The sequence below is a fragment of the Ptychodera flava genome (genome assembly GCF_041260155.1).
Source record: "Ptychodera flava strain L36383 chromosome 23 unlocalized genomic scaffold, AS_Pfla_20210202 Scaffold_23__1_contigs__length_28996876_pilon, whole genome shotgun sequence".
Classification (NCBI taxonomy): Eukaryota; Metazoa; Hemichordata; class Enteropneusta; family Ptychoderidae; genus Ptychodera; species Ptychodera flava.
In genome coordinates this window covers 20070631-20084837 of record NW_027248277.1, presented here as the reverse complement: position 1 = coordinate 20084837, position 14207 = coordinate 20070631, and the positions used below count along the sequence as shown (strand labels likewise).

At 36.5% G+C, this 14207-nt stretch overlaps 1 long non-coding RNA gene across 1 annotated transcript; it reads right to left on the bottom strand.

Moving 5' to 3' along the window:
- Positions 1–1249: 1249 nt before the first annotated feature.
- LOC139124257 (uncharacterized) lies at positions 1250–2238 on the bottom strand. The gene is made up of 3 exons (XR_011549903.1): positions 2164–2238; positions 1939–2019; positions 1250–1727 (listed from the first exon to the last, which is right to left on the bottom strand). It is a non-coding gene; the product is annotated as an uncharacterized lncRNA (long non-coding RNA).
- Between the last annotated feature and the right edge of the window lie 11969 nt (positions 2239–14207).

Sequence of the window (14207 nt, the reverse complement as noted above, 5' to 3'; positions counted from 1 at the left end):
AAATGATCGAATAATTTCTCACAGTAGGCACACTTGAATGATTCGGCGTAATGGTCGAAATCACTAATGTATGAAAAGTGACCATGATGGTGGTTAATGTACATGGTATGGCTGTATTTTCTTTCTGATTTGACAAGGTGTTTGACGATTCTTGTTGTGCTGGGAGACCCTTCTTCCTCCTCCTCCATACAAAGTTCACACACTTCGATATTGATATCAAAGATAAATTCTAAGTCTGCAATATCGTCAAAGGAGACACCTTCAAATTCGTCTCCAGCTAAACGTTCCTGCTGTTGAAGAAATTGCTTTACGTAGTTGACTGCAGCCACTTCCAAACGTGTCTCCTCATAACCCTTTGCCAGTGCAAGGCAACGGAAGAAACACATATTGTCGCTGTATGGTCGGTTGGTATGTGGGTTGTTAACCAGTGCCACAACACTGCGACATGCCGTTAATGCTACAGGCAAGCTTGTGGTGTTGTGGCATCCGATACTGTGTTTTGCAATTTTCACAATATAAATGGTAATGTTGGTAATGAGTTCAATGACCCATTTAGTGTTCGGTCTGCTCTGTCTGATGTCTTCCATAATATCAATATCTTGTAGGCGATCCAGAAGGTCGACCAAATCATCTTGATTCCGAATCAAGAAAGGCGTGTCTAACAGATGATTATTCTGTGATGGATAGAAGTATCTGAGTTGATCGGTTTCGACATGGCGCATGATAAAACCAAGTGCAAAGTTGACTTTATACTGGGTGGATTGCCTTTGATGAACCATGTTCAGGAAAATCTTCAGGTCATCTAATTGGAATCCACCCGTCAGTCTAAAATTGTAGACATCTAGCAGGGGATTCCCTTCCCGATGCCTGGACCTGATATTGGACCAGTTTTCTCTGTATGTGGGGGCAAGGTCTGATGGTTCATCTTCTCCAAAAATGGGCTCAATCAGGTCAACAGGCAATTGTTGTTCAAGGTGACTGCCTGACAGAGAGATATGCCCACTCTCACCACCACCCCTCTGAACTGATATTGATGCATTTTCTTCATCTGACGATGATGACCATGTCGAAGAGGAGGACGACGATGCAAGAGGTGGACTTTCAGGTACGTGATCACGGTGACTGTGTGCCTTTAATGCCTGAAAGGACTTAAAAGCATAGCGACATCTCGCACACTTGTATGACATAGGTTTGCATAGCTTCTTGTGGATTTTGCTATGGCTGATGAAATGTGACTTTCTGACGAAGCTCATGTCGCATACGTCACAGCTGTGCTTTGCCTTTGTGTTGGCATGTGCGGCCTTCATGTGCTGCAGCATGTTGTCTTTACGCGTAAAAGGACGATGGCAAGTCGGACAGGGAAAGCGCTGTTGTTTAGGTGGTGAGCGACGTGTACCCTGGGAAGTACTGGGGTGTGTTGGCGAACGATGAACGCTGGTTTCGTGCCGTACCAGGTTGTCCTTTCGATTGAAAGACTTGTCACAGTATGAGCATGAATAACTGTGCTTTTCATCATGGACACTGGAAATGTGACGACGCAAAGTGCCTTGACACGAAAAATGTCGTTTGCAACGGTGACAACATAGATCACTTTTATCATTACTCACCGAGGGTACCGGTGTAGGCGTCAGTGGACGGTTAGTGATTTCTTGTAAGGCCTCTACAAATTCTGGGATGGCTGTCGATGTGTTGAGAGCAATGGTGTTGCTACAGAGTCAGTAGCAAACCTGAAAGCGAAAAAAAAAAAAGATTAGGACTATTTCTTATTCATATTAGAAATACTTTTTTATCATCATCTTCTTATTATTATTATTATTATTATTATTATTATTATTATTATTATTATTATTATTATTATTATTATTATTATTATTATTATTATTAAAGATACTTTGGGTTGAGTAACCATCAATTGATATTTAAAAAAAAAAAACTTACTTCGATCTTTTAGCATGGGAAGAGCCCTCTTCATCCGGTAATTGATCATTTCCTGTCTGTGCAGGTGATTGAATAGCGGTTCTGTTTAACAGGGGGGGGGAAATAGAAAATGTTAGCAATATGTTTTATGAACAATGCATGGTGACAACTCAACAGAGAACGTCGGGTAATTGACTTTGTAATAACATCAAATATTATCACACAAGTGAATTTAAGAAACTATACCTGCATATCTGAGAAGGTGAGGGAGCTTCGTCTCTAGGCGCTGACGACTCCGACTCGGAGGTGACGTTCGGATAGCTAAAATGAAATAAACAGATTTATTCGGACTACTACTTGACATAAAAGAAAAATTCGGGATAATTTAATTACAAAGTTACATCTCACAACATCAACTGCACTTTGAAAAACGAGGTGTTAAAATGCAAATGGTTTTTAATTATTGTGTTTGAACAATACCAACCACTTACTTGAGTGTACGTACGGGTGATGCCCGAGGACCAACGTCTTCAGCAGACCTCTCTGACTGACAGTCCGCCTCATCGCTTTCATCACAGACCAACACCTATACAGTGGAACAGATCATCCGTCGAGCGTCATTAGTCTTAACTGTTTACATAGTTGTCTCTAATGGTCCGAAAAACGATGCATTACCCCTCCTCCTCAATTACAAGAGAACACGTGTACCCGTAATTACAAGTACAGCTGCCCTCGATTATGAATCAAGCAGTTGAAACATTGTAACAATTAAGTGTTGACCCCTAAACTAATTATCGGGTCAAGCCGCATCGCGTTCGCGCTCACTGTACACTGATATTATGTGCGATGCGATCGAGTTATCGCAGTTCCAACTTGTACTCACATACTGTACAGATTTCAAACTATTTCATCGAAATTCCTTTTGACATGAGCTTCAAGACTTGTGTAGTCGTGTTTCTTGAACAATTCACAGGTCGAAATAGAAAGAGCGAACATGATCATCGGTGGGAGAATGCGGCAAGTTATTACGTGCGAACTCACAATGCACTGTGTCATAGCGGCCGCACACGAAAACAAAAAGATTGCATGCATTCAATATTTATCGTTTTCTTGCATTTTAAAGCATGCCAACTGATTCTAAACATTATTCTGTCTTAGTTCAACAATAAATCTGAAGAGTTGAAAGGTATTTTATTTTCAAATGCACTAAAAAGGGTGTTCATGGATAGCGTCCGTATACACAATACGCAGACGACAATCACAGCGCGCGGGAGTTGCATGGCCAACACTGCAGTAAATTACGTACGCGTAAGAGAATGTGTAACTCAGAGAATATTTTCGGATATGATATTCACAAATAGCATTTACGAATTCACTGAATTTAGAAGAACAATAACGAGTAAATATGCTGTTGGTTGTTGTTGTTGTTGTTTTTTTTTTTTGCAATAGTAAATATTATGCATAAATGCCCTGTCGGTACGTTATGTGTATTGCAATTGCATTACGTACTACCCCAAGCAGCCGGGTACTGTGTACGGAACAACAGATCAGCGTAGATTTTTACACACTCTAAATATTATGATGAATACTTACAGTGTTATCCCTCGGTGACTGTGGTACATGCTCTCTCTCCAAACGGTCAATTATTTCCCACTGACTTGCAGTGAATTCGGGAGAATCATCCCATTCCATGTTAGCCCGAGCAGAAGGAACAGATGAGAACAGGTAGCAAAGTCGAAAGAAGCAGTTAGAGCTGTCGATAGATGGCGCACATCACAGACGTCCTTGAAGCCGGACAGGCTGGGCTCAGCAGGTTCAATGTGTGTGGGTTGACTCAAGGCTATTGCTATCGATCCTTCACCTCACTGCCAAATATTTGTTTTGAGTGGATCGGGCCAAGATAAGGCCTTTTATAGTCGTCAAGCATGACGCATACGACCAATCACAGCTTAATACGTAGGCCTTCAAATGAACAACACTGCAGAGTTACACCGAGTTAGGGTGTCAAAAACATCGGCGCCTGCGGCTACTTACTGCAGCTCCTGCCAAAATCCCCGAACCTCACTAAACCTCCTGCCAAAATTGCAAAAAAAAAAAATGCAAATTTTGACTGGGCTAGGGGGTCCAAATCGTCGCCGCCTGCGGCACCTCAAACCACCTCCTGCCAAAACCCCGAAACCTCACTGAACCTCCTGCCAAAATCTGAAACCTCACTGAACCTCCTGCCAAAAATTGCAAAAAATGCAAATTTTTACTGGGCTAGGGGGTCCAAATCGTCGGCGCCTGCGGCACCTCAAACCACCTCCTGCCAAAATCCCCCGAACCTCACTGAACCTCCTGCCAAAATCGGAAACCTCACTGAACCTCCTGCCAAAATTTCAAACCTCACTGAACCTCCTGCCAAAAATTTGTAAACCTCACTGAACCTCCTGAACCTCCTGCCAAAAAACCGTGAACCTCACTGAACCTCCTGCCAAAATCCGCCCGTTACGGTGCGACCTATTACTACTTATATATTTTTACTTACAGGTGTCCTAGTGGATATGTTGGTAACAGAAGACGATCTTGAATTGGAGTGTAAGCAATATCACTTCACTTACTCTAATAATGATCAGCTATTGTGAGTGTATGGACCCTGCACATGCACTACTGAGCATCTCAACTTGGCCTGTACATGAAGAGTTCATTGTTATTGTTCACAAGTGAATTTTTTGTCCATACAGGAATTCACATGTTAACAATCACTGCATTTTAAACAAATACGTATACCCTACAATAATGTTGTATTAACTTCTGTAAAATTCTATGGAATCTTGTTTTTCTATAGAATTATATAGATAATGGTGCCAAAACATACAAACTTCAATGGAACTTCTAGAGATATCAATAGAATATTTGTAAGCGATAGAATTTTATAGTCTTTTTCATAAGGGTGAATAAGCTGGATATTGGATATTCAGCATGCTCTACTGAGTATGACAAGAATTTTAATAACATACAAACAAACGTAGTGAACAAATCATAAATATTTACTGTTACTGGCCCTTTAAAGTCAACAAAAAGTTCCTCTAACAATCTCACTGAAGTCTCTGTTTAAACCTACCTACGTTGCTCATTGTAATTCAATACCTTTGTACCCACAGTCATCCATAGCCGTATACTTAGGGAAGCTGACAAATTTCAAATTTTTCACAGGAATGTACCTACATCTCAAGAAGAAGATGTTAATGAGTGGCTTTGGTCAACACTGGGAATGTTCTGATCTGCCCACAATTGCACAACATGTGACTGAAATGCAATTGAACGTCCAGGGAAAGTTAACAATTGTCAATGTGACAATGGCTTGTCTATCTTCTTAGAGACACATGGTAGCTCGCACTGTATGTTGTCCTTTTCATTTCTTTGTAGTTTTTGTTTGCTTGTTCAAATTTTAATTTGTAAAGAAACATAGCCTTTATTTCATATTATATGAAAAAGAATTTCTGAGGTGGAGCCAAACTTGACCAGCAAAAAAGCTATTTTAGACTTCAAACTTGCCAGTTCAGTGTCGTACTTTGGACTTTGGATAGTTATAAGTAATTTAAGCATTTTTTGTGCTTTACTGGCAATAAATGAGTGAATGAAAAGACAAAAGATATGTAGACAATATTATTATATAATAAAATATTTGCTTTTTGTCAGGAAAAACGATGTACCTACACCTCAAGAAGAAGATGTTAATGAGTTGCTTTGGTCATCAGGGTATCAACTTAGGTTCCTAAGAGCAACTCTCCATGATCGAGATGTTGGAAAACTGGAACTGGAACAACAAAATACAAATAGAAAATCTGGTGATAGATTAACGTCCTGGTGATGTTAAGTAAAGGATAAGCTTTTCACTAGACTGGACTCATTCCATAGTCATATCTGAGGAAGAAGGCTGAACCTAGAATTAGAAATAGTCTTGAGATGTACCATACTCGACTGTACTTTATCTCTATACTTTGATCCAATGTCATTGCTTTCTATGGCGAAGTTGGACCGTTTAAATTGGGATGAAAATATAAAAAAAATCTTATGTTTGCAGGATCCCTGATCCCTGGTGTCTTCATATGACATGTGGAGATCTTACCCCAAACATTTACTACTAACCACTGAATCTACCACAAGCTTCAGAAATATATGGTTATAGGAATATAGTCAGAACTATCACTCCACTCCATTGTTAAACGGCCGTGAACGTTTGTGGTAGATTCGGTGGTTAGTAGTAAACAGCAATACAAAATCTGACAGTGGACTTTGTATTATAAGTGATTCATCGTGTATGCAGGGATACTAGCTATAATGGTCCCTCTCATAACATGTGATGCAAGTTCTAAGCCTGGAGCTTTTTTCTATGATTCATAATACATGGAGTTGAAGAAGCCCTAAAATGCAACTTCCTGTACTACTTTTACGGTTTTTGTAAAAAATCGCGTGAGTTACAAATGGTGAAAATAGCTTTTCCTTGGTAAGTGACCACAAAGCTAGCACATATGTAAAATCATCCTTGGTGAACTTCCCCTTTAATTCATTTATAGTTCAACTGGCCTTTATTGTACAGACAGCACTATTATTGTTTATCAAGAAATTATTATATCCTAAAAGTCGTATACACATATGCACTTTTAACAACCCTACTCCAGTCAATTATCAAGTAAGTATATGTATGCACAAATATTGCGAGTTTTACATTGGGATTTGCAGTTTTGTTATAGACTCCTTTGTATAGTGGATGAACATCTTCGGTGAAATTCCAAAGTCAAATTTCTTGTAAACATAAGCATTTGTAACTATCTTCTTCTAACCAAGTAATTTATGTCATTTGCTGAACGTCTATATATGCACAAGTATAGCAAGTTTTATATTGGAAAAAAATTATTCGCAGTTCTCCTCATAGACTCCCATATATAATTGATGAACAATTTTGGTGAAATTCAAAATCAAATAAGTGAAGTAAAAAAAATATTTCTTAACCTTATTAATGTTGTATGTGCAAACAATACAAAGCAAAAACAAATTATATGAGAATGAGTTTGATCGAGACATGAACAAGCCTTGTTTTACTCATTTACATTGAACACAATTTGAAGTAATTTTGGATAATTGGATCTTCATATTTTTCAAATTTCTCAAAAGTGTTAGGTGCCATATAGCTGAACGCTGTAATATAACAAAATACTCATGAAAACAAGTGTGTAACTTAAAAAGAAAAGCAGATGAGGTTACAATTGCAGATTAAATCGACACTACTTCACCATCCAATTATCCCAAATTAGTTCCAATCGTGTTATTGTGAAATTTTTAACATAAGAAAAAGCATAAGTCAAATACTTTGAAAGGAAATTGATTTTTTTCCTTTTCGCTGCAGTGTATCAATCTTGTGATTGAGTTTCTGATAAATGTACGATAAATGTACAGTAAAAGTCATCTACATTTAAAAGCTAGCTCTGACGTACATTAAAATGTCACTGGATCTTTGTCTTTGGATTTGACCACTATCAATCAACAAACACAGTCTGGTACAATTCATTGTGATGTTATCACTGTACAAACACTTTGATGCAGTGGTTGTTGGTATCAGCTACAACCACTCTGCAAGGTACATCATCTGTCACTGCTATACCAGTGGGGTCACTCAACCCATCACTATCACTATCAATACGGCAAACAAACTTACCACTACTCTCAAACTTCAGTAGATTACCAGGAAAAGTAGTAACATAGACATATTTATCATTTTCAATTGCTATTCCTGTGGGACGTCTCGTCTCACCATCCCCACTCTGACAATCAAAGGAATACAAATACTGGTCATGCCCATTGAATACCTGGATACGATGATTATAGTAGTCTGCACAAATACCATTCCAGTACTTCCAATGACTACGCCCCAGGGCCAATCAATTCCCCTTCACATTCACCATGTCCCCAAAAGACCTACGGTATGTGCCATACTGTGTATAAACCTTGACACAGTTCCCACCATAGTCTGTTACATAAATAAGGCCATCTACAGGACTAATCCCAATACCATGTGGATTTTTCAACGAATTTTGTCCAAAGCATCTGATGACATGTCCATTCTCATCACTCACAACAACTTTCTTGTCTTTGTAATCTAAACTATAGTATGTATTATCACTTGATATGGCTATATCACGTGGTGAGAAAGGCTTCCTAAACTGTTTGAATTTTAGGATCTTCTTAAATTTCCCATCTCTGGTTATTATTTGCAACCTGTTATTGTCTAAATCAGCAATGACAATTTCTTTGTTTTTGTTTATGGTCACACCATGGGGATTCTTGTATTGTCCCTCAGCACTTCCTTTACTGCCGATGGTCTTCAATAATCCTTTTATTACAGGTATGATCACAGGACAACCTTGTATTGGTTGATCTCCTATTGTCATGGTAACTTGATAGTTTCCCTCAAATTGTCCACCACTGTAACTCTTGCAATATTCACTGCTTGTAGTGTAATTGGATGGGTTAACGTTGCTGCTTCATATTCATCAATGGTCAGTGTTAGTTTATGTGACCGTGTCATTGGAACATTTTCATGTGCCCGTTTACAGTTCTTACAAAAATAGAGTTTACACTCCACGCACCTGTGAGTCACTATATTCTGTTGGCAGCCTTCACATTTGATCTCGGTCCCTGCATAGACTCTAGTCGTTGCTTGAATATTTCAATCAGATTGTTCATGAAGAAGTTGCCTTTTATCGCTGGAACTCCTCCAACAGGAAGCTGATATTGCTGTCGACATTCTGGACAGTTTAGAGAGCCAGTCTTCTCAACCAGTGTGACTAAACACTGCTCACAGAATGTATGCAGACATGGTAGAATTTTAGGAGACTTGAACTGCTCCAGACAGATGGTACAACACAGGAAACCTTCACCAATTTCTTCCAAAACTTTGTGTTCAGAAGCAGCAGCCATTGTGCATAGGTATGTCAGTGAACCAACCTAATTAAGAGGCAAGTTCTGAGTTGATAGCAGATAAGACCCCTCAACATGATATTGTAATGCTGTTCATTGTGTTGAATGACTCACCAACTAACTTTAGTATTGTAGTGAAGCAAATTCTATCGTGGTTTTGTATGCTCAGCTAGGCTGTTCTAGGTGACCTACTTCTTGATCAGTCAATACATATGAATGCTGACAATGCTGAGGTCGGAGTCACCTTAACAACAAGACCATTGTTTACGTAGGGATTTTAAACTGAGTTCTGGCAGAACCTCAGTTCACAAAGCATCTTAACTGAAGTATTTTCTGGTGCAAGAGCTCCGCAATAACATTATATGCTGCCTTCATTTGCTTATACTTGTTTAAAATATATGATTATATATATATATATATATATATATATATATATAATATATATATATATATATATATATATATATATTATATATATATATATATATATATATATATATATATATATATATATATATATATATCCCAAAGGAGCACTGTCAGTTGGCTGGGTATAATATGTATGTCAATGTTAACAAGTATGTAATGTTTGCAGATATCAGCTATTCATGTACAATTTCTAAAGTTTATGTTATTTTGTATTTGATAATGATATCTGTAAATTCTTTATTTGTAACTGATTTTGTGCATTTCTTTAATTTGTGGTTAGAAATCTTGTAACAAATCATATGCTCAATTGCCTTCTATTTTGTTAGGGATGCTCTCACATAAAGAAAACCTGTTTAATCCCAATGCAATTCGTGATTTATCATCCTTGGTCAAAAAATGTCATTATGAAGCACCTCTCTTGTTGCTTTGAAATTGCTTGTAGGGTGCTTGGAGCGTAAGATTCGCATACAAGACTGTGTAAGAAGTTTCAAATGTAGATCATTTCTGGAATCCAAATGTAAATATTAACAGTGTATTGCACATATAGATGTTGTGTTGACAGGCTATGTGGTTGGTGTTTCAACATGTTTTCAACTGTATGTAATTGACCTGGCCAGTCTCCTTTTGTTTAAATTTTGATGAAATTTGTACCATCATAGAATTTTGGAAGTTAATATTTTTTTTACTTCGTAAATGAATCACTCTGTAACTGAAAGTTATATTTTTTATGCCTCTTTGTACCAAATGTCTTCTTCAAATTTGATGAATTATCAAACAAAAATAAGAATGTTAGTTATTTTGGAGTAAAGTTATGAAATTCAAAGATATTCTGAAAGACTGCTTACACAATATATGTCATACATATGTACAATGGCATGCATGTGAAATATTCTCTATTGGTTCAATGGTAATCGGTGCTATATCGAATCTTGATTCTTGTTTCAATCAAATACCCAGTGGATTTTGCCATACATGAGAAATTGCAACAAGAATAAAAGCATAATCACTGTCATAATTTTATTATTTAATTTTTCTCCTCATGAATTATTAAAATAATTATCGCACTGACAGATCATTTAGATATGTTTACATGTGTATTATTTTGTCAAACTTTTCATAAAACATGTTTTCGTTATTTCATCACTACTTAATCTGTCAGTTGTAATGGATCACATAATCTGAAAGTTTCTATTCTGTAGATGAGATTTGATTTTCATCATTTCATTTTTTCTTTATTTACAGTACCCACTGATACACTATCCAACTGGAATATACTCTATAGATACCATTATTGCCATTATACAGTACCATACCGGCATGAGCAATTTTGCATATGCCAATGAAGATATTTACATTTCTGGAAATTTACCAAATATACCAAAAACCATGTGACATGAAACTACCAAAGTGATGTTGAATGTTGTATCCATGTAAGTCTTGAATATTGCTATGACAAAGTGACGTGTCAGACACTCTGTTAAACAGCAAGGCACCTATACCCATTTTCACTATTTATTTCTCATAAATGCACCAACTTTCACACGAAGTGACGTTCACTTTGAACATGATTGAAACTAATTTGGGAGAATTGATCTTTTAATTGTTCAAAATTATCAAAAGTGTTAGGTGACCTATAGCTGAAAGTTGCAAAGTTACAAATTGCCCTCAAAACAAGTGCAGTGCAAAAAGAGGAAAGCAGATGAGCTTACATTTGAAGATAACCAACATTACTAAACTATCACATATAAATACTTCAAACTTTACACAAGTATATGAAAATGCCCCTGAATTTTCATGTCTACCAAACTTTTATGGCAGGGGCTAAAAGGCAACAACAGACATTTCTCCATAAACCTCACTTTGCTCCCATCATTACTTCCAAATTTATCATGTAACCCTTAGTCTAAGTCAGTACATCTTCTAAGAAAATCATTGATTTTATCAACAAAATAAGGACAGTTATGTTGTCATCAGCAGCACATCATCAAGAATTCCTCAATTATGAAGAGTGATAATCTGAGCATTTCTTACCACTTTTCTCATTTGAACCTTGTCAAAACTCTTTACAGTATGATGTCTGCTTGTACAAACACGGTACTTTCAATCCAAAAGTAACATTGTTTGTAGTTAATGACCACTACAAAACCAAGCTTTCTTGCACGACTTGTAATTTTTCATCATATCCTGTGAAAGTAAGGAAATGGGAATGTTTGTGTTAACACTTATTTGCAATTTTGTTGAGCGATACATTTTCTATTTATTGTTATTTTTCAGACTGTAATGTTTGAAATGATGAGAACTTGTGAAATCATGTGTGCTATTATATAATCTTCCACAAGAGAGAAGATTATAACTTGCCAGCCTTCACTATTTACAGTCATCCAATCATAGTCAGCCATTCATCATTTAATTTGCATTGGCTTTCTAAGAAGTGGCTTGATTGGCTAATCAGTATACTTTGGTAAACCAACAGCCAATCAAAGACTTGATGCCAATATCTTGACTATGTCTTATTTATGTATCAAAAAGATACATTATTGTGTGTGCTTGTCATGAAGCTTTTTGTTTACATTTTGCCATGAAAATTACCTAGCAGTATTCAATTTTTTCAGATGAATGTAAATAGAATAAAAAGTGCCAAAGGCAGCTAGAATTTAGAAAGAAATGTGCCAAAGAATTTATTTTTCTTTGCTACTTTGTTACAGCTTTGTCCATTTCTGTAAATTTATTAAGGGCTTTAAAACTGTGACACCAATATTACTTCTTACCAACTTACTTTGTTATTCCGTATGCTAAAGTCAAATACCAAATATGTCTTTCTCTACCACAGTCATAAGTCCTACAATGGTGGTTCAACCACAGTTACTTCCTGGATATCCACCCTAAACCCTTATCCAAGACACAGTGTGATACATGGGATCTGTCAGTGTGGTGAATGTTGATGGGGTCCTATTACTAGTATCGCTTTTTTTGACATGCCAGGCAACTGACAAACAACATAAAATGTTAACTTTTGCTCGCATTTTACCTGAATAATGAAGACTGCAAATGATATCAGCTCTAGAACTTAAAAATGGAGGTTTTTTGAACAATGTGGTCATAGTTTAAAATTATGAAACAACAGCAGAGACATATGAAAATTGTGATTTTGAAAATACGTTATTTAATTTTGAGTCTTTGTTCAAGAAAAATTTAATTTCATTCAATTTGATATCATATGAAGAAAATGACACTGGTAACTATGACTTAAAAAATTTGACTTAATTTTTGAGTCCAAATATTGAATTACATGCTCATGTTTAGCTTCCAGTAATTCTGAAAAATATTTTCAGCGTGAAAAACGGACAAGTTTGAAGTTCAACAATGCCGTACAAGATGTATAGCTATAGGATTTACTTATTTAGAAAAAATACGCTGTGAGCATGAAACTACAGCACCCAGAGTTTAAATTAAAAGAATGTTTGGCAAGTTTGAAATGAAAGAATTGCTAGTGATTATGAAAATTAGAAAAAGAAAGAGTGCATCTTGATTGTTTTTCCTTTTAAAGCTGGTGAGAAAACAGGTGAAATGTATCATTTTTGTCCATGCCTCTATCATTCTGCCTCTTCAGATTTCTGAGTTTTGGCAGTGTGTGTTTGCCATTACACTTTTTGTTGTTTTACAATTTTTACACGGTTGTGTGCTGTTATTATTATTTCAAGTTTTGTTATTAGATTTTCTCAAGAGAAATACTTATTTAAAGAGAGCTATTTTATGTGTAACACAAGTTGTAAATAAAGTTTATGCGTTATAATTATAATATTACTTGACATATTGTTTTTAAATTGACAATTCATTAAGGTAATATACATTTACCATACCAAGTTGCCATGTTGGCTGAAGCACCAACATGTAAGCATGACAATATATTTCTCAGTCAGACTAAATTGTTCACATGCCACTGTCTTTGAAGCGATGAATCCTACAACTACAATAATCTTTGGTGTTATTCCTATTGAGTTACTGGAAGATGGACTGCTACATTTAGTATTTGACACTGGAATAGGATTAATAACACATCACCATGCTCCACTACATATGATATTTCTCAGACTAGTGGTCTTGAGTTCCCATGTCATTAATGTTGTTACTCTCATTGACAACTATCTCTGCTTTGTGATGCCTATGCAAGCCTCTTAGGAGTTTGTGACAGGCAAATGAATTTCAACATTCCACACATTTGATGGTACATGCACAGCTGTAGAGAATTGGATTTACCTGTCTGCAAGTGTCTATGTGCTGACCTGACTTGCAGTTTTCACAGCATTCTGTGATTCACTCAATGCTTACTTTGTTACCAGTTCTGTGACTGCAGTTACTTTGTTACCAATGCAGTGATTTACAACCCAGTTTTTGTTATATGCTGCGAATTCTGTGACTTACTATATAGTAAGTTTGATTACTTTGCAACCAATTCTGTAATGTAGTAGCTAGTATTTGATGACTTTGTTACCTATTCTGTTACTTCACATTGGGTCACAGTGTTAGTTCTGTGGCCAAATCCATGGTAATAATTATGGTTACTGTATTACCAAATTTACGACTTCAAATCTTTAATATTACTTAGGCTTCTACATTACCAATTCTATGATTTTCTACCATCCATTCTGTCAGGTTGTGGCCACTGTGCTTGATCTTGAACCTACTATTTACTTTTTGTTTTACACTTCTTGCCCTGTAACTTGAGAGCAGTTTTCATGTTAGCAGTGTATTTAGACACTAAATTATCTCACTGCATTGTTTTGACTTTGATTAGATTTTTAATTCCGATTTTGGAACAAAAAAATCCTCATACAGGTAGCGGAATCTCACTGAAGTCCATGTTTTAACCCACTTAGGCTGCTTCTTGTAATGCAATACCT